The sequence below is a fragment of the Chiloscyllium plagiosum genome, unplaced genomic scaffold (genome assembly GCF_037043375.1).
Source record: "Chiloscyllium plagiosum isolate Xiang-an unplaced genomic scaffold, Cpla_swu_hap1 HiC_scaffold_50, whole genome shotgun sequence".
NCBI lineage: Eukaryota > Metazoa > Chordata > Chondrichthyes > Orectolobiformes > Hemiscylliidae > Chiloscyllium > Chiloscyllium plagiosum.
In genome coordinates, this window is record NW_028270188.1 from 4,486,763 (window position 1) to 4,511,467 (window position 24,705).

The following is a 24,705-nucleotide window of genomic DNA, read 5'->3' on the forward strand; positions in this document are numbered from 1 at the left end:
TGCTGATCCTAACTTCCACCCATACTGACTCAGTCGACAAACCTTTCTCAACAACCTTCTTTTCTGAAGCTGTGATGCACTCTCGAGCGTTCAGTCTGGCTCATCCTGTTAGGAACAATCATAAGATGGCGGTGAGAGGCTGCTCTTGCGGCCTCATCGACAGCATGGTTACCAATGGAGACGAGGATTGGCCAGTGGTATGTGAGTACCTGAAGTGGTCAAAACACCTGCATTTGTCCAGAATTGACCAAAATCTTTCACAACTCTGAAAGTTTATCGGGAGTCAGTGTACATGTTAACACGAAAGCCTGTCTAAAGACGCAGGCACTGATTAAGTCAAAAATTTCAGCTTGTTGAGCAGAAAAGGAAATCTGAAAAGAAGCTGAATCCAGGATGAAGCCACGGTCATCAATTATTGCGTCGCATGAGAAGTGAGTTCCTGTATGGTCAGTAGAAGAATTACCATCAATGATGCCAGTGTCTGCGATAGGGGCATGGGAAAGATCTGGACGAATTTGGATGTCCTCATTGATGAAGAGAATTCAGTCATGATCTGGAGTTGATAAGGGTAATAGGCGATGTGCAAGGAAATCGTCAGGATTAATGGTGGTACAATACCTAAAGGTCAGCCGGAGGTTGTTGAAGAGATAAATCTCATAACGGTTTTGGCGAGCCCCGGTCAAATGTTGAGTTTGCAATTATCCCAACTGGGCGATCACCATATGAGAATGATAGACGGCAATATCCTGCAGAAGTGTAAGGGTTTCTGTGGACTGTAATCTTAGATAAATAGTGGTAAGGATCTGAGTACAACGGGGATATCCTAAGGCAACAGAGTCAAGTTTAGTAGAGAAATAGGCAACCGGGCAGTGGTGATCTCCATGTAGTTGAGTGAGAACTGAGGAAGCACAGTCATCCAGAATCGTGCAGTAAAGTTGGAAAGGTCTGTCATAGAGGGGTCTTCCCTAAGCTGGAGCTTGTGACAAGGCTCGTTTGTCGAAGGCTTCCTATGCCTCTGAGGAGAACTCGAAGGTACCTTCACAGGAAATAAAGGGGGTCAATATCTGAACGAGGAGGGCAGTGTTAGGGATCCATTGTCGGCAGAATTTGACCATGCCCAGCCACGGACGAACCTGTTTCACGTTGTTGGGACCGGGAAGTTGACGATAGGAGTAATATGGATCTGCTCAAGGGAGCATGAATCAGCTGGTAGCATAAAACCTAAAAACTATACCTGACATTGTACGATTGAGACTTTTTCGGGAAAAGCAACATAGCCCAGACGTTCCAGATAGATGAGGAGGCGCACAACATCGAGGTGACCAGATTCTTGATCTAGACTGGCAACAAGGAGGTCATCTCCATACTGGCTCAGTGCAGACCCACCTGTGAGGGTGACAGACCGCAATTGTTTCTGTAATGCCTGAGGGATATGGGTCGGAGAATATATGAAGCCCTGAGGTAGTCGAGTCCATATAAACAGCTGGCCAATAAAAGTAAGGACAAATAGGTGCTGACTGTCTTCATGAAGAAGCGGAGAGAAAAAAAAACAAACATGTTGCAGGTCAACAACAGTGAACCATTTAGCGTCTGATGGTACCAAGACCAGAATATGAGCTTGATTTGGGACCATTGCGTGATTAGGCAGTGCAATAGCATTGATAGCTCTATAATCTTGAACCAGTTGATACTGGTCTGGCGTGCCAAATTTTTGGACAACTACCGAGAGTCCCCGACTCCTTTTTTTCATTTCGTTATCTATTCTTATTAGGATCTTTTCGGGCTGCACTAGAACGATAGAGAGTGAGGGGTCGAGTCAACCACGTTTGAATGTGAGGAAAACCAAATGGAGAAAATACTCACATCTGGCCCGGCCAATTTCTCTACACTCAATCGTGGAGGTCTGAAGGCTCTGACACTATTGTCTGCAATCTGTCCATACCGAATCCGAGTCACGACACCAGGTGATGATCTGGACCCCCAGCAAAGTCTCTCGCTTCGGCGATCGGTCAATAAACACTCGTAATTGATCTGGCTGTTAAGAATGTACTCTTTATTTTTCATGCGGCCGTGTACAGAGCGTGCAGAAACACAGAGGTTATACACTTCCGTGTTCCTTGGTGTAACTGTGCACAAAGCTCACAACAAAGACTTCTGAAGGAAGTGTACATTCAGATAATTGCCTATCAATACTCGATATTACTCTTGTATCACGAACCGAGCCATTGCACCTGCACCCAAAGGCCGGCTAAAACTGTCTTATCTAGCTGAGTTACTTCTATGCTTCAAGTGGTGCATTATCTGCTAATCACTACTGAAGCAGACTGTGGTTAGTCACTTATACTGAATTAGCACTCAGCAACATAAAAGCCATTTTCTGCGGCTTTAGCAGAGTTGTCAGTTTGCAGCCTAGAAGCGATTTTATCGTGTATTTGCACCGAGAAGCCATCTTGTTGCCACCTAGATTATGAAGAGCAACAGTTAACTGGTCACCCCTGACTACAACTGGTCCCCTCAGCCTGTATTCAGGTGTCAGATCATCACCTGTCCTTCTGCAACAGGGTCAAGATGTTGAATGGCCTCCTACTAACCCTCTGTAATAGGCCCGAGACATTAAATAACCCAGCAACCCGTGGATTATGAACGGCTGGTAAACTGTATCAAATGAAGGTCTCTCCTTTCTCAGTTACAGAAACTCGAATAACACATTCCTGAGTATATGTCCCAATGTTTTGTCTCAAAGATATGAAATGATGTGATAACTGAGCACTTGTACCCAGGAGTAGCCTCACACAACGTCATTTGGCAATAAATATCGTACCTTTGTATAAAGTCTCTAGACATTTCCCCACCAGTCATTTTTTGTAGCTGAATATTTTGTAGCTGCTTATTTTATCCCCGTCTCCTTTTATAAACAGGGTGGTGGATATACAACCCTGCAGTGTTCCAGCAATACGCCCACATGCAAGGAAAAACGATTAAATAGATTGAAAGTTTTATGGTTCATCGATCAGTAACGCTCGTGCTTTCCATCCAGACTGAGTAAATGCTCACATTTATTGTGATATGAAAAGGGAAGTAACGAAGGGGTTAACTGAGCCTGTCTTTTCAGTGACTGTGATTAGTGCCGATCTCCATGGATTCTAATTATCCCGGTGGAGAGTTACCATCTTTTAATGATAAATGAGCTCCGTTCAATGTGTTATTCCATTGTATGGGTGGGAGCATCACCGACAGCACTAACAGAGATCAGCACCTCCAGACAGAAGGGGAGGAGAGATCAGTATCTGAGAACATTAGATGGAATGTTCCAACAATGGAACGGAGTTTATCCGATGATTTTTCTGTCCTTTCTACATATTATGATCGGTTGTCATTATCATTTCGGATCTATTTTGCTCTTTGCATTATTCAATACTTTTATTATCCTTTCCTGTCTATCGTTGGTCTCCCTGGTAAGTCTCACTCTCTAGCTATTTTTTTTTCTATAAACCAGTTATGACAGCATTACTGTTCTTTCATACAGTCTTCACTTCTTGTCACCATTATTGATCCTATTGAGGCCCTGAATCCAGATATTCACTCTGCAGAATACTACAAATTGCATCAGGGGATTTGTTCAATTACTGTCTCCCTTCTTGCTTCTGGAAGTGTTACTCATGGATCTCCATGTTAACCAATTGAGTTTCAGCGGTGACCCATTGCCTCACTGCCCTTGCTATTTATATATTGGGATCATGGGCGTCACTGCCCTCTGTTACGGTGACAAACTCCGTTTCCTTCATCTGATTCCATACCATCCCATTCCAAGAGCTTTGAATGGTTTAGTAAATTTGCAGATGACACAAAGACTTTGGAGTTGTGGATACTGCTGAAAGATGTTGGAGGTTACACAGGGACATAGATAAGCTGCACGGCTGGGCTTAGAGATTGCAAATGGAGTTTAATGTGTAAACGTGTGAGGTGATGCACTTCAGAAGGAGCAGCAGGAATAAGAAGTACTCGGCTAATGGGAAGATTCATGGTCATAAGGAGGGCAAGAGAGATCTCGGTGTCTATGTGCATAGATCCTTGTAAGCTGACAGCCAGGTTGATCGGGTTGTTAAGAAGGTATAGGTGAGGGGATTCAGTACGCTTACCTTGCTGAACTCTGCACCAGAACCCAAAAAAATGAGGCACTCACTCTCCATTTATTATCCATTGTGGTCGATATAATTTGTTTTTGCCACCCAGAATTGCTGAGTATGATTTTAACATTGTTAGAGAAATGTGTAAAGGGATGGGACTGCGAGGATTGCAACAAGCAGGGCACTCCCCTACAGCAAGGGACACATCTGCGACTGAACCATCAACCTCAGCGAACGCTCCCGGGGACTCAGCTGTGGAGCAGAGCCTGGTCGTGAAGTTTGTGAAACTCTGAGAGAAGATCAATTCAGCGATGCAGGAGTCCCGGGCCAGGCTTGAACCGATCTCCGTAATGCTGCAGAAGCATGGCCAGGAGATCCAACATCTCAAGCAGCACATCATGGAGGTGGAGCAATGGACTGCAGCCTCTGAAACCATGATGGAATCCTTGGCGTGTCAGGTCCAGGCCCTGGAACAGCAGGTACGGGCTTTGGAAGAGCAGGTCGATGAGCTCGAAAATCAAGGCTGGCGGAAGAACATCTGGCTGCAGGAACAGGAAGAGGGATTCCAGCTGGTCAGCTTCTTGGAGCAATGGCTCCCGCAGTTATTGAAGCTGGGATTCAGGTCTGGACGGGTTCGGGTGAGTGAGCCCACCGGTCACAGTGCACAGGCCCGACATGGACCAGCGCCCCCACCCGGTCCTAGTGTGACACCAGCAGTTCCAGAGATAAGCAAATGGTAAAAGAAGTTTCTCGAGCAATGAGGAAGGAGCCACAGTCTCTGATATACAAAGGATGGCGAATTATGCTTTTCCAGAACATTTCTGCGATCGTGATTCGCAAAATGAAGGAAGTTGTGTTTATAAATTTATACAAATTGTTTACTATTTTCCTTCTGTACGCTATTTTCCTTCTGTACATGAACCCCTGGGTTCTTCCTCCTACGGATTCACGCACTATTTCAGATGTCTATGTCTATGGCTGCATTTAAATGGTGCACCTGGAATGTTAAAGGGAATCATTCACCAATTAAAAGTAAAAAAATGCTTACAAGCCTGAGAAAAAAGGAGGGTTGATATTGCCTTGCTGAAAGAAACACATCTAACCAGTAAGCAGCACTTCAATTTACAGCAGGGAGTGTTCGGACGTGTGTTTCTTTTTCTCAACCTTTAATGCGAAAAGCAGAGGGGTTACTAACTCATCAAGAAGAATCTTCAAATTCAACTGAGATCAAATTAAGAATACATATGGGCAGTTTAAGCTTCTTAAAGCTTTAATATATGGAGATTTGTTTAGGATTTTGTATATTTGCTGCGCCCGGCACATTCCCTCAAATTTTTAACAGATGCACTTTCTGGGTTGATAGCCATTGAGACTTTTACCGATGTATTAACACCGAAGTGGACAGGATGCCTCGGAGTTACGTGTATGACCCTGCAATCCAGGCAATTAGTGTACCTGAACAGGAGCTGGAGGTTGTGGGTGTGTGGAGTTGTCTCCATCCTGAGGGGAGGGACTTCACCTTTTTCTCTAGCCACGTAAGTGCTGTACAAGGATTGACATTTTTTACCCAGTTGACGTTTTTTTTTAATTCTGTGCCGTCCTGCAAAATTGGGAAGGTAGTCATTTCTGATCATGCAACAGTGTACGTGGAGGTTAAGGTCGGTGGCGATGGGACAGGCTCACGGCACTGGCACATGGCTCCTTTCTTCCTGAAATACAGCAAGTTTATTGAGTATTTTTCAGGGTAATTTAAAATGTTTTGGGACATTAGTTTGGTTACAGCCAGTATTCCATCGGTGGTCTCGGAGACTGCCCAATGGTCTATGCAAGGAGTTTCATTATTTCTTACTCAGCGACCAAGAAGCAGCAGAAGGCAGAGCAGCTGCGTATGCTCAAGGCTTGCCTGAATGCAGCTGAAACAACATTTCTTGACAGACCGTCTGTAACCAAGTTGCAGCAGGTTACAGCCCTCAGGACTACTTTGAATGCTGCACTTACTCAGACAGCACATCTTCTTTGCGAAACAGAGGTTATTTGAGTATGGTAATAAACGGGGCAGATATCTAACATACCTGGCCAGAAAGAAGAATGCCTCCTAATCTATCACATCCATTAGAGAGAGTGTTGGGACTCGTACTTGTGATGCCAAAAGTTACTTTCAAATGTAACCAATTAATTAAATCATGCCCAGGATACCAGAAGCCACTGGAAGCTGAACTTTGTTGTTTGAACACCTGGAAACCAATCAAACAATGAGAATTTAATGTGTCATGGAGAGTATATAAACCTGGTATTTTGAAAATTAATGGGAAAGCTAACTGGACATCTAACATCTTGGTCTCAAATGAGAAAAATTGTTCTATGCAATGTACTTTATTTACAGTAAAATAAAACAGAAAAAAGGTGACCCAGGCAGATCAGCAGCTGGAAGACTGAAGACAGAGACTGTGCGATATTGAGATTAAGTTAACGTAATGCTTAATAAGTGGGTTAATGGAACAGCATATGTTCAGAGTTTTTTCAGTTAGCAAGCAGTTAAGAAAAGGGGTTTTGTACTTGTGAATAGTTGTTGTTTAATGTTCACTATTCGGGTTCATAAAATATATTGTTATTTTTCTTTGAATGCTGAAAGTTGGGAGTTCTCTGTCACTCATGTTTTAACAGATTACGAGGCGAGGTGAGTTTTTATTGGTGTTTGGTATTTATTAACAGAGGGGTTCGACATAGATGTCATAACAGTTTGGGGGCTTGTCATTCAGGATTTGGACAGATGTGAACAGATTAGGGGTACAAAAGGTCCCAGCAGATTCCAACACATGGCAAGTATTGTTTGAGATCTTTAAATAAAACTTAGGTCAGTAAATATGTTTCATTTTGGTTACATGTGGGCGATTAAATGAAAAGTGAGAGAAATGGGATTTAACATTGTTAAAGAGGTTCTAGGGTCTGAAAATGATTCCCAATTTGCCAAGGAAGTTTAGAAAGACAGAAGAAGGGCGTATATTTAGAGTTATGTTAGAATTGGGTTTAACCAGGGGCAAAGGGGAAGCTGAAATTGCAATGTAGTTGGTCACGCACTCCAGTGTATCGGAGAACCTGACAGTGAGTGATGTAGAGTTCGAAAAAGATAGATTACAAATGCAGTACGTGCAGTTAGAAGATTAAAAAGTGAGACAAAAAGAAAAAGAGAAGAAAGAGGAAGAGAGGTAGAAGAGAAAGAGAAAGAGAGAGGAAAGAGAGAGAGAATTTGAACTTGAGAAGATACGAATTAATCAGCAAAGTCAACTCAACAGGATTGAGATTAAAATAGAAGGTATGGATATACATAAATATGGCAAACCATTGCAACATTTTGATAAGAAAAATGTGGCTGCCTTTTTTATTTCTTTTGAAAAATTGGATAAACAGATGGAGTGGTCAGAGAACATGTGGGTAATGCCAGTTCAGACTAAGCTGGTAGGCAGAAGTAGTGAGGTATGTGCAGTTCTGTCAGATGAGGGGGCAAGAGGTATTGCAGATGTCAAACAGGCTATTATGAATGCCTATGAATTGGGACCAGCGGTATTTAGAGAGCAGTTCAGAAACAGAATGGTGGAACCAGGTCAGACTTATATTGAGTTTGAAAGAGTTAAACATAGTAATTTTGATAGATGGGCATGGGCCTTAAAAATTGACAAGACATGTAAGGCTTTGAAACAAATCATTTTGCTGGAGCAATTTAAAAACTCATTTCCAGAGATGATCAGAGTTCATTAAAATGAACAGGAAGTTGAAGAAGTGAGAATAGTGGCAGAGATGGCAGGTCAATATGCGTTGGTGCATGAGCTGCAATTTAGCTTCTGGTAGGATCTTCCTCCTGTGAGGGGCAGAAATTGGGAGAAGGGGAGATCCTACTCTACAAAATAAAGGTTGAGAGAAGACTGGGAATGGTTAACTTAGGTTAATAAAGAAGTCCAAGAGGGTTGAAAGGAGGTGAAAGGCCTCAAGTGGTTTCACAATACCGGAATTACAGTGCCGGTGATTTAAGAATGGCACTGGGAAAATGTGTCTTCACATCCATAAGTGGGACACACAAAGTCACAAGGCTAGTCGCTGAAGAAAGGCACTTTTGGAAAAGATGTGGTAAAAGAGGCTAAGCCAGTGGCATGAGTGGAAGTAGTAAAGAAAACCCATAAACGTTGAGGAGCTGTAGGAGAGTGCACAGCCGTGGTAGGGGCTGGGTATGGAGTTAGTATCTGATCTCTATAAAGAAGTCACCTCTGTGGGGAAAGTTTACTCCGAAAGAACAGGGGAGAAGGACAACAAGATATAATTTTGCAAGATACGGGATCTGCTCAGACTCTAATATTCGAAAAGTGTGGCGCTGGAAAAGTACAACAGGTCAGGCAGCATCGGAACATCGACTTATCATCTGGAAAGTGGCGGTGAGGGGGTAGAAGTGGGCAAAACAGTAAATAGGAGGGTAGACGGGGGCTGGGGGGAAGGTCACTGGGAAGGCGATGGGAAAATGAAGATGTGAATAATCGTGATAGGTCGGAGAGGAGGGTGGTGTGGACATGTAGGAAGGAAGGTGGACAGTCAGGAGAGTTGAAGAAGGCGATGCTGAGTTGAAGGGTTGGATCTGGGATGAGGTTGGGAGAGGGGACAATTGGAAACTGGTGACGTTGACGTTGATGCCGTGTGGTTGGAAGGTCCCAGCTGTCCTACCGCTTATCTGCTTCACCCTGCCCTCTGATCTATCATCATCACCCCTCTACCTGCATTTAACTATCGCCCTCCAAACTACTTCCCGCCCAGCTCCACACCCACCTACCTATGTATCTCTCAGAACCCTTTCCCCCAATCCCTCAGTTTCCCTATGAAGGGATTACGCCTGAAATGTGTATTCTCCTGCTCCTCGGCTGCTGCCTGACCTGCTGTGCTTTTCCAGCGCCACACATTTCAACTGTGATCTCCAGTATCTGTAATCCTCAAATTCTCTCAGCCTCTAAAAGTAAATGATGAAAGTATTTGCATTCTTTCTGCCATGTTATCTGAGAGAGTGATAATTTGTGGAATGGGAACATAAATTTAGTGCTCCCTGTGTAAAGTCGGGTTGGAGATCCAAATCAAGATTGGGGACGTAACCGTGGGAGTGAGTGACAGACCGACAGTTTCAGAAATAAAGTTTTATCTTTGAGAATAATTTAGCAGGATCCAGGGTGGGAGTGACACCTTTTGTGGTGGAGCAGCCAAAGGAAGACCAGGAAACTGAGGAGTTAAAAGCCAAATACCCAGGAAAGTTTCCAGACTGTGTAATAACAAGATCTCACTGTCATAAGTTACGACAAGAAGCGAAAAGTAAAGAGAAAGACAAAACAGCGGAAGTTTAATTAGCTGGCCCGTTGTTTCATGTAACAGTGCTGGAAAAACTGGAACAGGCAGAGGTGTTTAGTCCTGAAAGACAATGGCCTTAAAACAGAAATTTACATAAATTGATGCATACTCAGAAAATGAATCAGAATATATTGTCGAGCGTTAGCAACTTAAAGAGAGAATCCTAAATGAAATTGGAGACCATGGCAGGTTAATGTAGAGGAGAAATGGGCCAAAGTTGACTAGATTGTTTTGGCGGTTGCATACAGACAGGAAGTGTTACAGCTATCACATGGACTACCTATAGGAGGTCATCTAGGTATACCTGCAGGAGGTCACCTGGAAGACTCAGGATAAGGTATTGCCCTTGAATGCACAAGGATGTGGCTATTTTTTTGCCATGTGTGTCATATATGCCGAATTGTAGGTCAGCCACAGGCAGGGCTAAAACCAGATTTGTTGCCAATTCTTGCGTTCGACGGACCTTTCATGCGGATTATGATTAGTAGCGTAGGCCATCTTTCTAAACTAAAAGTGAAAACGAATATTTGCTGACCATAATGGATGTGTCTGCCAGATTACCAAAGGCAATTCCATTACGGAGTGTTCAGGCAAAAAGGGTGGTTGAGTGGTTGGTAGCTTTCTTTACTCAGTACAGGCTACCTAGAGAGATTCCGTCAGACCAAGGCAGTCAATTTACCGCTCGACGTTTTAAGTAAATCATGGAAAGCTTAGGTATACAGCACGTCAAATCAAGTGCGTCCCAAACTAAATCGCAGGGAGCCTTGGAAAGTTGGCATCAGACGCTGAAGACCATTTTAAATACGTACTGTCAGGATTGGCCATATGATTGGGATAAAGGTGTCCCATTAAATTGATTGCCATTAGAGATGCCCCGAACGTATCTACCTAGTTTACTCCCTTTGAATTAATATTCGGACATGAAGTGAGAGGACTTCTAGAATTAAAGAGAAGTTAACATGACCAGAGTCGGAGATCTGATACTTGGATGATGTTTCTGAGGTGAGGGAGAGATTAGATAGAGTATGTGAGTTAGCTAAACAGCACCTGAAGAAGGCGCAGCATAGAATGAAGCAAGTGGCCGATAAAATCTATGAAATTTGATAGTTTTTTTTTCCGTGGAGATGCCACCAGTGGGAGGAAATCCCTTCAAATCCAAGTTTAGAGACCCCTTCCAAATGGAGAAAAAAGTAGATTCAGATAAACTATCTGGTAAAAATGCGGGGTATAATAAACGTAGCAGGTATTCCATGTGAATATATTGTAAACTTACTAATATAGAGATAAGGAACAGGAGAAACTGCTGTTAGTTACTGCCCCACAGAGTGAGGAATCAAATACAGATGTAATGAGGTCAGATGTGACGCAAAATCCTTTAATTAACAAGGAAGTCCTTGAGGAGTGGGAGAGGATAGCGAGCTGTCTGTTGCAGAAGCATTTAACGCAGTTGGTTTTTCATTGCAGCAGTATGAGGACAATTGTAGAACCATGGAAGTAGGGATTGATGTTCTGATAAACAACACTCCTGCAGGCTTAATCCTCACAAAGCCACCGAGATCCAGAAGGAGGTAGATGCGATACTCAATGAAAATATCATTGAAGTGAGTCAGAGCGAGCGGAGTACACTGATTCTGTTCGTTCCCAAACCTGATCGGGCTCAGTGATTTTGTGTGGACTATCAGAAGGTCAACGTTGAAACAAAATCAGAATCCTATCCAATAGCAAGATTCGAAGACTGCATACATAATGTTTTACAAGCCACACACATCTCAAAGTTGGACATACTGCATGGTTTTTGGCAGGCAACCTTATCTGAGAAAGTGAAAGAAGTTTCTGCGGTTGTATCCTTAAATGGGCTACATCAATTCAAAGGGATTCTCTTTGGAATGATTAATGCATCAGTCACATTCCAAAGACTCGTGAACAAAGTTGTGGCCAGATTAACAAATTGTGCAATTTATCTGTTAGATGCAGCGATCTTTAGCAAGTCATGGAAAAATCATATGTTACTGTTGGCAGAGCTCGTTGACCGATTGCAAGAAGGAAAACTGATAATAAATTAGAAGAAAACAGAATTTGCGAAGGCAGAGGTGACGTCCTTGGGACATTACATTGGACATGGAAGGTTAACTTCATGGAACACAAAGACGAAGGGCTTTGAGATATGTTCACAACCATCCTCGATGTAAGAGGAGCTTCGATTTTTGGGACTGAGTGGATTCCATTGGAAGCTTGTTTCAAAGTTCAATAGCGTTGTTGAACCACTGATGGATTTACTAAAATTGTACGCAAAACTTTGGTGTATAGAACAATTCCAGCAAACATTTGAGAATTCAAAATCAGCATTAACTACCGCAGCAGTTTTAGCTACACCAAATTTTTGAAAGACTTTAAAATCGCGATTGTTTCGAGCGATGCAGGGGTTTGAGATGTATTGATGACGGAACATGAGAATGGAATAGAATGGCCAGTTGGCTACCTGTAAAAAAAAACCGAACACTCACCAGAAAGAAAATGTTTCACTATTGGAAAGGGATTATTGAGTTTGGCAGTGGTCTGACAATATTTATTTTATTATGGCGGAGGTGAATGTATAAAACTACAATCCTTTTCCATTTTTTGAAAGATTTAACGACTAAAATATGAGAATATTTATTTGGAGTCTGATGTTACCGACTGTTAACTGCAAAAATATACATATTGTGGACCGTAAAATTGTGATAGCAGATTTGTTATCGCAGACTTAAAGGAAAAAGTGCAGATACGATTTGACATATTCCAATGTTATATATGTGTGCAGAATTAATACGAAAGGTATTAGATTAATTACTTTTGAATTTCGTAGTTTTGTGATTCAGAATTTCAGGAAAAGAAATGAAGCCATCTTTTCAGTCTGATGCTTCATTTCTTTTTCCTGAAAGTGGGGTGGAGGTGTTATGCAGCTCAAAGCATGTCTGGTCACATTAAGACAGAACGGATTTTGCTGATTATAGTGTACAGCCAGAGCTGCCAGCTAATGGTCAGGCTTTTTCAAATGTTACAATTGGCTGGTAAATGAATACCTGAGTTTTGGTTGTTGTTTTGGTAATAATTAGTTTAAATAATGACCAGGATACCAGAAGACAATGGAATTTGAATATCATTATTTGGACACGTGGAAACCAATCAAATTATGAGAATTTAATGTGTCAGCGGGAGTATATTCACCTGGAATTTTGAACACTAGACGGAGAGCAACTACCTATGAACGGCAGAGCAACTGCTATAGAGACAGAGAGGTAACTGGCCATCTAAAACACTCTCTATCAAAGATACCTTTACATGTAAAACCTAGTTGCAGTTAAAAAAAAACGGAAGATGACCCATGGATATCAGCAGCTGGAAGAGTGAAGGAAGCGGAGGACACTGAGGCTGTGTGGTCTTGAAATTAATTGAATGCAATGTTTCATACATGGGTTATAGGAACAGCGTTTGATTTTCCGAGTTGGAGTCAGATAGTCAGCGGTTAAGAAAAGGGGATTTATATTTGTGAATAGTTGCTGTTAGTGATCACTATTAAAGGTAAGAAGCTAAATTGTTATTTTTCTTTAAATAGTGGAATGTCGGAGTTTTTGTCAATCATATTTTAACAAATTACGTGGCGAAGTGAGCTTTTCTGGTGTTTGCTGTAATTAACAGAGGGGTTCGACATCCACGGCGTAAGTATCCGTCTACACTAAACCCATTTCCTTGCACTTGGTCCAAATCCTTCGAGTCCTTTCCTATCCATATATTTGTCCGAATGCGTTTTAATGTTGTTACTTTACATCTCCCCACCAAACGCATCCACTAGCAGCTCTTTATATCTGCGTACCAGTCTCTATGTTGAAAACGTTGCCCCTCAGGTTCCCTTATCTCCTTCCATCTAACCTTAAACTGATGCCTCTCATCCTTGATTCTCCAAACTTTGGATAAAGACCCAGGGCATTCACCATATCCATGCCCCTCATGATCTTATATACCTCTAAAAGTTCCCCATTCAGTCTCCTCTGCTCTAAAGAAGAAGTCTGAGAATATCCAAACACTCCCTTTTACTCAGACCATTGGGTTGTGGCAACATCCTTGTAAATTTCTTCTGCATTCTTTCTAGTTTAATAACATCTTTCCCATAACAAAGTGACAAAATCTGAACACAATACTTCAAGTGTTGCCTCGCCAAAATCTTGTATATCTGGGACATAACTTCCCAACTTGCCATGACTGATGAAGGACAGTGTGCCAAATGTCTTCTGTCTACCTGTGACTCCACTTTCAGAGAACCGTGAACCTGAACTTCAAAGTCTCTCTGTCCGCTACCCCCATTAAGGCCCTACCATTCACCATGAAACACCTACCTTGATTTGACTTTCCAAAATGCAAGACCTCACGCCTATCTATGTTAAACTCCATTTGCCAGTTCTGGGCCCACTTCTCCAGTGGATCAGGGTCTTGCTGCATTTTTGATAACCTTTCTCACTGTCCACGATACTGAATATTTTAGTGTCGTCTGAAAATTTAATTATTATGCTTGTTACAGTCTCATTACAGTCATTGATAAGAGATAGCAAATAGTAATGGGCCCAGCAGAAAACCCCGAGATTCTCCACCTTTTCACTAATATCCTTCAGGTAAGGTAAATTTCATCCTTACCTGGTCTGACCTCCATGTGACTCCAGACCCACAACAAAGTGTTTGACCCTTATCTGCCCTGTGGGCAGTTAAGATGGGCAATAAATGCTGCCTATCCAGCAATGCCCTGATCCAGAAAATTAATTTAAAAACGTTACAGGCCTCCATCCCTACAAGCATTCTTCCACTATTAACCTCTCCTTCCTAATATCAAGCCAATTGTATTTCCAATTTGTCTGCTCCCCCTGCATGCTATGCGATTGAGTCTTCCAAAGCAGCCTATCATGTGGAACCTAATCAAAGGCCTTACTGAAATTTGTACAGACTATGTCTACTGCTCTCTATGTCTACTGATTCAAGAATCTAAGTAAAGCCATGTTCCTACAATTATGGATCATTGCAGATGGAGAATTTGAGGCAATATCTACAGATTTGATCTCCTTTGTAAGGAATAATCTTCTTACCACAGACACAGATGCCTGTACCATGAAATGAGAGGGAAGAAGCTGAGTGTTTCATCTGTCGAGCTATGAGAGAGTAGAGATTGTGGCACTGAAACTTGAGGATTGATTGTGATCACTTATTTCCAGAAGAGACATTGATAGGGTGAGAAATTCCATACTTTACCCAGGTCTGATTGGTATGATTTCATGTCATGCGTACATCAGTACAGGGAAGCACTTTATTTATGAGCAGTGGAGGCAGATCATGGTAAGCATGGTCAGACAGGTCATGGGGTAAATAGACTTGTACAGAGTAAGGCTTACAGGTTACACTGCACAGGACGTGCACTCGACAAGAGCAACATGAACAAGATCAGCATTAGTTGAACTTAGAGAGTCCATTCATCAGTCTAACATGGCTTTCCTAATTGTTTCTAAGCCCAAATTAACTCTCCACATATTAATAAGCAGTTAGTGTTTGACCCTGCATTGAACATCATGTTCACAATCCCCAACAGCAGCCACAATACCTTCCATCTGAAACAGATAGCCATTCTCACCAGCTTCTGCCCTCCATAGAGAATACTATACTGTCTTCTCGGAGTTGAAAGATGACTTCTTGAGGTTTCACACAAAGCATTTCGCTTCCCTCCTTACTGCGAAAAAAACACGTTAAAGTCCCACGTGTGTACCATGAGCAACGGAGCCCCCTGGAACAACGTGGAGCAGTCTGTCTGTGCAGCCTCTGCTCCACTTGTTCATCATGTTAGAGCATCAATTAGGAGAAAGTAAGGATTGCAGATGCTTGGAAATCAGAGGCGGGAGTGTGATGTTGGAAAAGCACAGCAAGTCAGGCAGCATCCGAGGGGCAGGAGAAAACACATTTCACGCATAAGCTTTTCATCAGGAATCAGCATTGATTACCTCATTCTGACCCTTTGTAAGAGCGTTGAGGGTCTGAAAGGTCTTCTCCTCCTGTTCCTGTGTCAGTGACTCATGGGTCAGAATGGCCTCCTCCTGATCCTGCGTAAGTGACTCAAAGGGCTGAATAGTCTCCACCTGTTCCTGTATGATTGACTCAACGGGATGAATGGCCTCCTCCTGTTCTTGTGTAAGTGACTCAAGGGGCTGAGTGGTCTCCTGCTGTTCCTGTGTAAGTGACTCAAGGAGCCGAATGGCCTCCTCCTGTTTCTGTATTATGGACTCAAGGAGCTGAATGGCCTCCTGCTGTCCCCGTGTAAGTGAATTAAGGGGCTGAATGGCCTCCTTTTCTTCCTGCATCAGTGACTCAAGTTGCTAAATGGCCTCTTCCTATTCCAGAGTAAGTCACTCAAGGGGCAGAATGACCTCCTCCTGTTCCTGTGTCAGTGATTCAAGGGGCTTTATGGCCTCCTCCTGTTCCTGTATAAGTGACTGAAGGGTCTGAATGGCCTTCTCCTGTTCCTGTGTAAGTGATTCAAAGGGCTGAATGGCCTCTTCCTGTTTCAGTGTCAGTGACTCAAGGGGCTGAATGGCCTCTTCCTGTTCCTGTATAAGTGACTCAAGGGGCTGAATGGCCTCCTCCTGTTCCTGTGTTTAATGACTCAAGGTTTCTCAGTAACATCAGAAACTGCTGGGGTTTCCACAGAGTTATACGTTTCAGTGACTATCTCCTGGCTGCTACTCTCTGACCATTTTTACTGTATGCTGCTTTATTGCTTTTCCCTCCTGGAGAACTGTATGTGAGAATCTGCTTTTTTTTGCCAAGTGGTTATGTTTATGGGATCTGACTATATTGGTACAATTAGTCAGTAACAGGATCGTATCTACTATTCTGTAGATACGATCCTATTACATTACATCTGAACCAGTTGTTATATTTACCTTTAGAATAACATAAGGGTTGGATTTAAACAACCACGTCAAAATATTTTTAAGGGCCTCTGGCCTGGTCCATAACACTGGACTCCTTGCTTCCTGTGTAATAGGCAGGAGGGTCTGAATGGGCTATCCCTTTTCTTGTTTAGTAGTTTCAATGGGCTGAATGGCTTCCTCATATTCCTGTGAATTGAGCTTGAGATGCTGAATGAGTTTCTCCAGTCCCTGTGGGATTAAACAGCGTCTCCCAGTACAGTTACATGAATGCGACATATACTTTAACAGCACAAGCCTGAATGTTGTCCAGGTCTTGCTGCACATGGACACAGACTGGTTCAGGAGCTGACGGGGGAACACATTGTTGTGAACATTAAATAACCTTCAAGAAACATCCCCTCTTCTGACCTTATGATGTGGGAATGGCATTGATGACGCAGCTGAAGATGTTTGTGAAGAGGAAGCTAACCTGAGGATCTCCCACAGAGATGTCCCGGGACTGAGATAATGGACATCCACACACCACAAACACCTTCCATTTTCCTGTGATTGACTCCAACCAGTGGGGAGGTTATGCTGATTCCCAAACAAATCCAATTTTGTTTAACTCTTTGACGTCATCCTCAGTCAAGCACTGCCTTGATGTCAGGGCCAGTCACTGATATCTGAAATTTTGTGTTCATATCATATGTTCATAGCAACAGGTCATGGTACAGGAGCAGGGGCTGCTAATTTCAAACAGAGTTTTGGCATCAGTTTTGGAACAGGGGGGATCTGTACCGTTGGGACGGTCTCCACCTGAACCGATCAGGTACCAATGTTCTAGCGAAGAGGATAAATAGGGTGGTCAGTAGGACTTTAAACTTCTGAGTTGGGGGGAAGGGAAAGTGAAAGCAACAGGGAGTATGGAGGTAAATGGCAAGATTAGCAGCAGGATAGAATGTTTCCAGGCGGATTTAAAATTGAGGCAGACTGAGAATGCAGTAAAAAGCAAGGATAACTTAGGACATATGACTTCCAACATCTCTAATGATAAGGAAGTTAGCATTAAGGCACTTTACCTGAATGCTCGTAGCATACATAACAAAGCCGATGAACTAATGGCACAGATAAGAGTGAATGATTATGATGTAGTAGGCATCACAGAGACTTGGTTACAGGGGGGTCAGGACTGGCAGTTAAACCTCCATGGTTTTTCAACTTATCGAAAAGACAGAGAGGTGGGCAGAGGGGGTGGGGTTGCCTTGTTAGTTAAGAACAAAATTAAATCTATGGTATTGAATGACATAGCGTCGGATGATGTGGAGTCTGTGTGGGTGGAATTGAGGAACCACAAAGGCAAAAAAAACATAATTGGAGTTGTGTATAGACCTCCTAACAGTGGTCAGGACCAGGGACGCAACATGTACCGGGAAATAGAGAAGGCATGTCAGAAAGGCAAGGTTACATTGATCATGGGAGACTTCAATATGCAGGTGGACTGGGTAAATAATGTTGTTAGTGGATCTAAAGAAAGGGAATTCATGGAATGCTTACAGGATGGCTTTTTGGAACAGCTTGTCATGGAGCCCACAAGAGAGCAGGCTATTCTGGACCTAGTGCTTTGCAATGAACCAGACTCTATAAAAGATCTTAAAGTAAGGGAACCCTTAGGAAGTAGCGACCATAATATGATAGAGTTCAGTCTGCAGTTTGAAAGGGAGAAGGCAAAATCGGATGTAATGGTGTTACAGTTGAATAAAGGTAATTATGAGGGCATGAGAGAGGAACTGACTAAAATAGACTGGAAGCAGAGGCTAACCGGGAAGACAGTAGAGCAAAAATGGCAGGAGTTTGTAGGTATAATTGAGGACACTGTACAGAGGTTCATTCCCAAGAAAAGAAAGATTAACCGGGGAGGGATTAGACAACCTTGGCTGACAAAGGAAGTCAGGAAATGTATTAAAGAAAAAGAGAGATCCTATAAAGTGGCTAAGAACAGTGGGAAATCAGAAGATTGGGAGGGATACAAAAGCAAACAGAGGATAACAAAGAGTGTAATAAGAAAGGAGAGGATCAAATATGAAGGTAGGCTAGCCAGTAATATTAGAAATAATAGTAAAAGTTTCTTTCAGTACATAAGAAACAAACGACAGGCAAAAGTAGACATTGGGCCACTTCAAGCTGATGCAGGAAGCCAAGTGATGGGAGATAAGGAAATAGCAGGAGAACTTAACAAGTACTTTGCGTCAGTCTTCACAGTGGAAGACATGAGTAATATCCCAAAAATTAAAGGGTGTCACGGGGCTGAGTTGAGTATGGTTGCCATTACGAAAGAGATAGTGCTAGAAAAGTTAAAAAGTCTTAAAATTGATAAATCTCCTGGCCCCGATGGGATACACCCTAGAGTTCTGAGAGAGGTGGCTGAGGAAATAGCAGAGGCATTGGTTGAGATCTTTCAAGAGTCACTGGAGTCAGGAAAGGTCCCGGATGATTGGAAGATGGCTGTTGTAACCCCCTTGTTCAAGAAAGGATCAAGGCAAAAGATGGAAAATTATAGGCCAATCAGCTTAACCTCGGTTGTTGGTAAAATTCTAGAATCCATCATTAAGGATGAGGTTTCTAAATTCTTGGAAGAGCAGAGTCTGATTAGAACAAGTCAACATGGATTTAGTAAAGGGAGGTCATGCCTGACAAACCTGTTGGAATTTTTTGAAGAGGTAACAAGTAGGTTAGACCAGGGAAACCCAGTGGATGTGGTCTATCTAGACTTTCAAAAGGCCTTTGATAAGGTGCCACACGGGAGGCTGCTGAGCAAGGTGAGGGCCCATGGTGTTCGAGGTGAGCTGCTGGGATGGATTGAGGATTGGCTGTCTAACAGAAGGCAGAGAGTTGGGATAAAAGGTTCTTTTTCAGAATGGCAGCCGGTGACGAGCGGTGTCCCGCAGGGTTCGGTGCTGGGGCCACAGCTGTTCGCATTATATATTAACGATTTGGATGAGGGAACCGGGGGCATTCTCGCGAAGTTTGCCGATGATACGAAGTTAGGTGGACAGGCAGGTAGTACTGAGGAAGTGGGGAGGCTGCAGAAGGATCTTGACAGGTTGGGAGAGTGGTCCAGGAAATGGCTGATGGAATTTAACGTGAGCAAGTGCGAGGTCTTGCACTTTGGCAAAAAGAATAAAAGCATAGACTACTTTCTAAATGGTGAGAAAATTAATAAAGCCAAAGCACAAAGGGATCTGGGAGTGCTAGTCCAGGATTCTCTAAAGGTAAACATGCAGGTTGAGTCCGTGATTAAGAAAGCGAATGCAATGTTGTCTCTTATCTCAAGAGGGTTGGAATATAAAAGCAGAGATGTACTACTAAGACTTTATAAAGCTCTGGTTAGGCCCCATTTGGAGTACTGTGTCCAGTTTTGGTCCCCACACCTCAGGAAGGACATACTGGCACTGGAACGTGTCCAGCGGAGATTCACACGGATGATCCCTGGAATGACAGGTCTAACATATGAGGAACGGCTGACGATACTGGGATTGTATTCGTTGGAGTTTAGAAGATTAAGGGGAGACTTAATAGAGACGTACAAAATAATACATGGCTTGGAAAAGGTGGATGCTAGGAAATTGTTTCAGTTAAACGAGGAGACTAGGACCCGTGGACACAGCCTTAGAATTAGAGGGGGTCATTTCAGAACAGAAATGCGGAGGCATTTCTTCAGCCAGAGAGTGGTGGGCCTGTGGAATTCATTGCCACGGAGTGCAGTGGAAGCCGGGACGCTAAATGTCTTCAAGGCCGAGATTGATAGATTCTTGTTGTCTCGAGGAATTAAGGGCTACGGGGAGAACGCTGGTAAGTGGAGCTGAAATGCGCATCAGCCATGATTGAATGGCGGAGTGGACTTGATGGGCCGAATGGCCTTACTTCCACTCCTATGTCTTATGGTCTTATGGTCTTATAGAGGGTATTGAATGTCAGCAATTTGCTTTTCCATCATGTTAGGAGAGCTAGATGACAACGTATTTAAAGAAGGGTAGATGGATTGAACCTGACAGAGAGTTAAGGGCTATGAAGATTTGGACATTGAAGAGGAATTCAGACTTAGAGCAGATCAGCCATGATCTTAGTGAAGGGCAAGGCAGGCTTGAGGGATGGACGTCCTGCCCCTGTATCTCATGTTCTCACATTCTGTTATTGGAAGGTTAGTTGGTGTTATTTTCCTGGAAGGGCAGTTATTGAATGTTGCAGTCAGCGATGTGAGCCATTTCTGGGTGAGGTATGGGGGCCATATTCACAGTTAATCTGGGTCTACATCATGACCAACAAATGAACTACAATTTGCAGAAAGGGGAAGCTCTGTAAAGAGAGATGAGGCGCCTCTTTCATACCCAGCCTGGGTTTTCAAATTACATTTCCCAAATCACCTCAAACCGTGTGTGACAATACTGGGGGGGCTGAATGGTCTTCCATGCTTCCGTGCACCAGGTGATAGCAGTAATGGACTCCAGCTGCTCGTGTCTAGCAGGTTTGAGGGGCTGAATAGAACACTGAAGCATGGGACTGAAGAGCAGGAGTGGGTCATTAGACACTTTGACCCTTGTCCACCAGGCACTAAGATTGTAGCTGGTCAGGTTGTGGTCTCAGCTCCACTCTCCTGTCTGTATCTTATTATCCATAACACAATTCCCTGTCAACTGCTTAACTAAGTCAGTCTTGTATCAATGTGAACATAGAGGCACGATAAACTTCCAGAAAAGAATTCTGACTCCTCATTCCTATTATAGAATGAGAGAGCCATAGAGCATGGAAACTGACCCGTTAGTCCAATTTGTCCACTCGGACCAGATAACCAAATCAAATCTAGTCCCATTTGCAAGCATATGGCCAGTATCCCTCTTCTTTCAGTCACTTTTTAAACGTACAATTATACCGCCTTCACCACTTCCTCTGACAGCACTTCCTGAACATACATCACTCTCTGCGTGAAACACTTGCCCGTAAGGTCCCTTCTAAATTATTCCCCACTCTCCTTCTCCATATGCCCTCTTGTTTTGGACTCTTTATCCTGGAAAACAGACTGTGACTATTCAGACTATTCTGGCACACATTTTTTTTGCTTGCACACACTGCTGTGATGAGAAACAATGAGGGAGAGACAGTGCAGTATAGGCCACTCCTTCTCGGGCAGATTACATTTTCTTCCTCTCTGAGTTGAGTCACACAATAATATCATCCTCGCCCAAACTGGACCATATAAGGTTTCCTTGAACATTGTCTAAACTGTGTCTACCTCACATTCCCTGCTCCATGAAGGTACATCGTTGCTGCTTTTTCCTTGGCAGAAAATAAATTGTGTTTATACGTGACTGCATCATTTAAAAATGTTTAAACGTTTATGCATTCAGAGCACCTGTGGTAAAATGAAGGCATCTTATTTTTTAACAAATGCAGAAATTGTTGCAAAAACTCAGCAGGTCTGTCAGCAACTGGATGCCTTTCAAATGTTGTAATTGGACCAGCCTCCATCCCTTCCTCTGGTAGCTCATTCCTCTGTGTGAAATGGTGTCGCTTAGGCCTCTTCCAAATCTTGCCCCTCACACTTTAAACCAATGGCCTCTACGTTTGGACGCCCCGTCCTGGGAAGAAACCATGACTACTCACCCTCTCCGTGGCTATTATGATTATATAAACCTCTACTGCTGTAAATTGGCTGTGCTCTCAGTCTTCCCTGGGCCTAAATTCTAAAACTCAATACTGACACCTCTTCCTTCTCCATCAATACTCAATTCTAACACTATTTTCATCAGTTTGTCAAGACGTATTATGAAACATCTCTGTGGGATTTGTACCTGAAACTTTGTGCCCGGAGATAGGGACAGTGCCACCACTCAGCAATAGTCCCTAAAGCGGCAACATGATTCTCCTGTGTGTTTGTTCATCAGCCTGGTCTGACATGCTGGCATACAACTCCACAACAGGCAGGACTTGAATCCAGACCGTTTGGTCCAGAGTTAAGGACACTACTAGAGAAGTTTAGGATTTGGAATCAAATCCAGAGTTCTGGCTTAGAGGTACGGGTACTACCCATTCCACACGATTTAACTATGCCCAGACTTTGGGTCACATTTTAAGTACCAGCTTTCAGCTCGGTATGGATTTCTTAAAATCTGGTTAACATTACTGAACTACACAAAATGTTTTTCATTGTTAAACAAATGCAAGGTATTTGTTTCAATTTTCGGAAGTTGAGATCACGTACTGTACCATCGAAATAAACAATGAACATCGTTAACTGCTATTATCTGCAGTCTGCAATATTAGGGAAATAAATCCTGCAGACATACTCTGCACAATGAAGGGTCTCGAATAGATATTTATTACTAAACACCAAAGACAAAGATAGACAATAATTTCTGTCCCCAAACCTCCGATCAGTATTACCCACCGATAACATGCGTGACTGCCCTCTTCCTAAAACCATGAAATGATACCAGGCCGCTGATTCCTGTCCAGCCTCTCCTCCCCACTGACTGTGTCTGCAATCTGTCCCTCTTCCCCAAAAGCACACAAGGCAACCTAAGCTCAGGGTCTTTGTGAACTTCAAGGCTGGTCTTTGTGAACTTAAAGGCTGGAGTGTGCAGGCTCCTGGAGAGGGGATGGGCATTTTAAAATTGAAGAGGGAGAGTGAGGAAGCAGTAATATTACTCATTGGTCTGAGGGGTAACAGATGGAGTTTAATTTGGATGAATGCGAGGTATTTCATTTGGTTAATCATACAAGAGCAGGACCTATACAATTAAAAGTAGGGTATTTGGCAGTGTTGTAGAACAGAGAACGAGGCCGTCTGGTATAGTTAATTAAAATTTGCAACGCATATGGATAGTGTGGTTAAGAAGGTGTTTAATACACTTGTCTTCATTAGTCAGATCTTTGAGTATCGGAATTGTGACGTCATGTTGAGGTTGGACAGGACATTGGTGAGACCTTTTTCTGGAATACTGTGACCAGTCTGGTCATCCTGCCCGCTCATTCCATACGCACACCACCCTCTGGGTGAAAAAGCTGCCCCTCAGCTCACATTTTTCCCCACTCACTTTAAATCTATGTCCTCTCGTTTTAGACTCCCTGTACACTTAGAAAATACCTTCACTATTCACTTTGATATTATTGACCTTGATATTATTAAAGTAGAGAGGGTTCAGAACAGATTAACCTGGATGATGCTGGGAATGGAGGGAGTGAGCGATAAGGAGAGGCTGGATAGGCAGAGAGTATGAGATTGAGGGGTTGACGTTACGGAGGTTTATAAAATCATGAGGGGTACAGAAAAACTGAAGGGCCAATGTATTTTTCCAAGAGTGGGGGATTCAAGACTGAGGGATATTTTAAGTTCAGAGGAGAAAGGTTTACAAAAGTCACGAGAGGTAATTATTTTAGACAGAAGCTGACTTGTGTGTGGAATGAACTTCCAGAGGAAGTGTTGGAAGTGTGTGCAGTTACAACGTTTAAAAGACGTTTAGATCAGTACATGGAGAGAAAAAAAAACAATTTGAATGGTGTTGTGAGCACGTGCCCTCTCCCTCCCCCTCTCTGAGTGAATGATTGTTGTTTTTCACCCTCTGCCAATGCCTGTGCAGTGCAGTGGGGAGGCCAGCAGAGGGTGGCATTGCATCACTTTAAGCACCACAGAGACTGCCAGACCTGCCCCACACAGAGACACACAGAAACACACACACAGCAATTGTTAGGACACGGCGTGAATCTCATCTGGTAATTTAACCTAATCAACAAGAAACGCTCAATTTGCATCATAAACGTTTAAAATCTGGGTGACAGAGAACTCCCAAATTCCATTGTTTAAATAAAAACATCAATTTATTTTATAACTCTGAAAGTGAACATATTACATTAACTATTCACAACTCTGATAGCTCCCTTTCTCTGAACTGCTTATTAGCTGGCTCCAGCTCTATAACGATAGACACTTTCAATAAGATACTTATTAAAATTACGTAAATGTAATTTCAAAACTGTCGTTTTCGGTGTTTTCTTCCCCCTGTGTTCCTGGTTCATCTTCTTTCTGTTTACTGTGAATATCATCCATTTGAAAAGGTACCTTTGATAGACAGTGTTTTCTAATCTCTTGGATGTGCGTAGGTGGCATTTGCTCTGTCTGCAATTTCCAAAATGCCTGCATTCCTAATATCCACAACATTGGATTATCTCATTGATTCAATTTTCAAAAACCAATAAAATCAAACTTGAATTGCTTTTAGTAT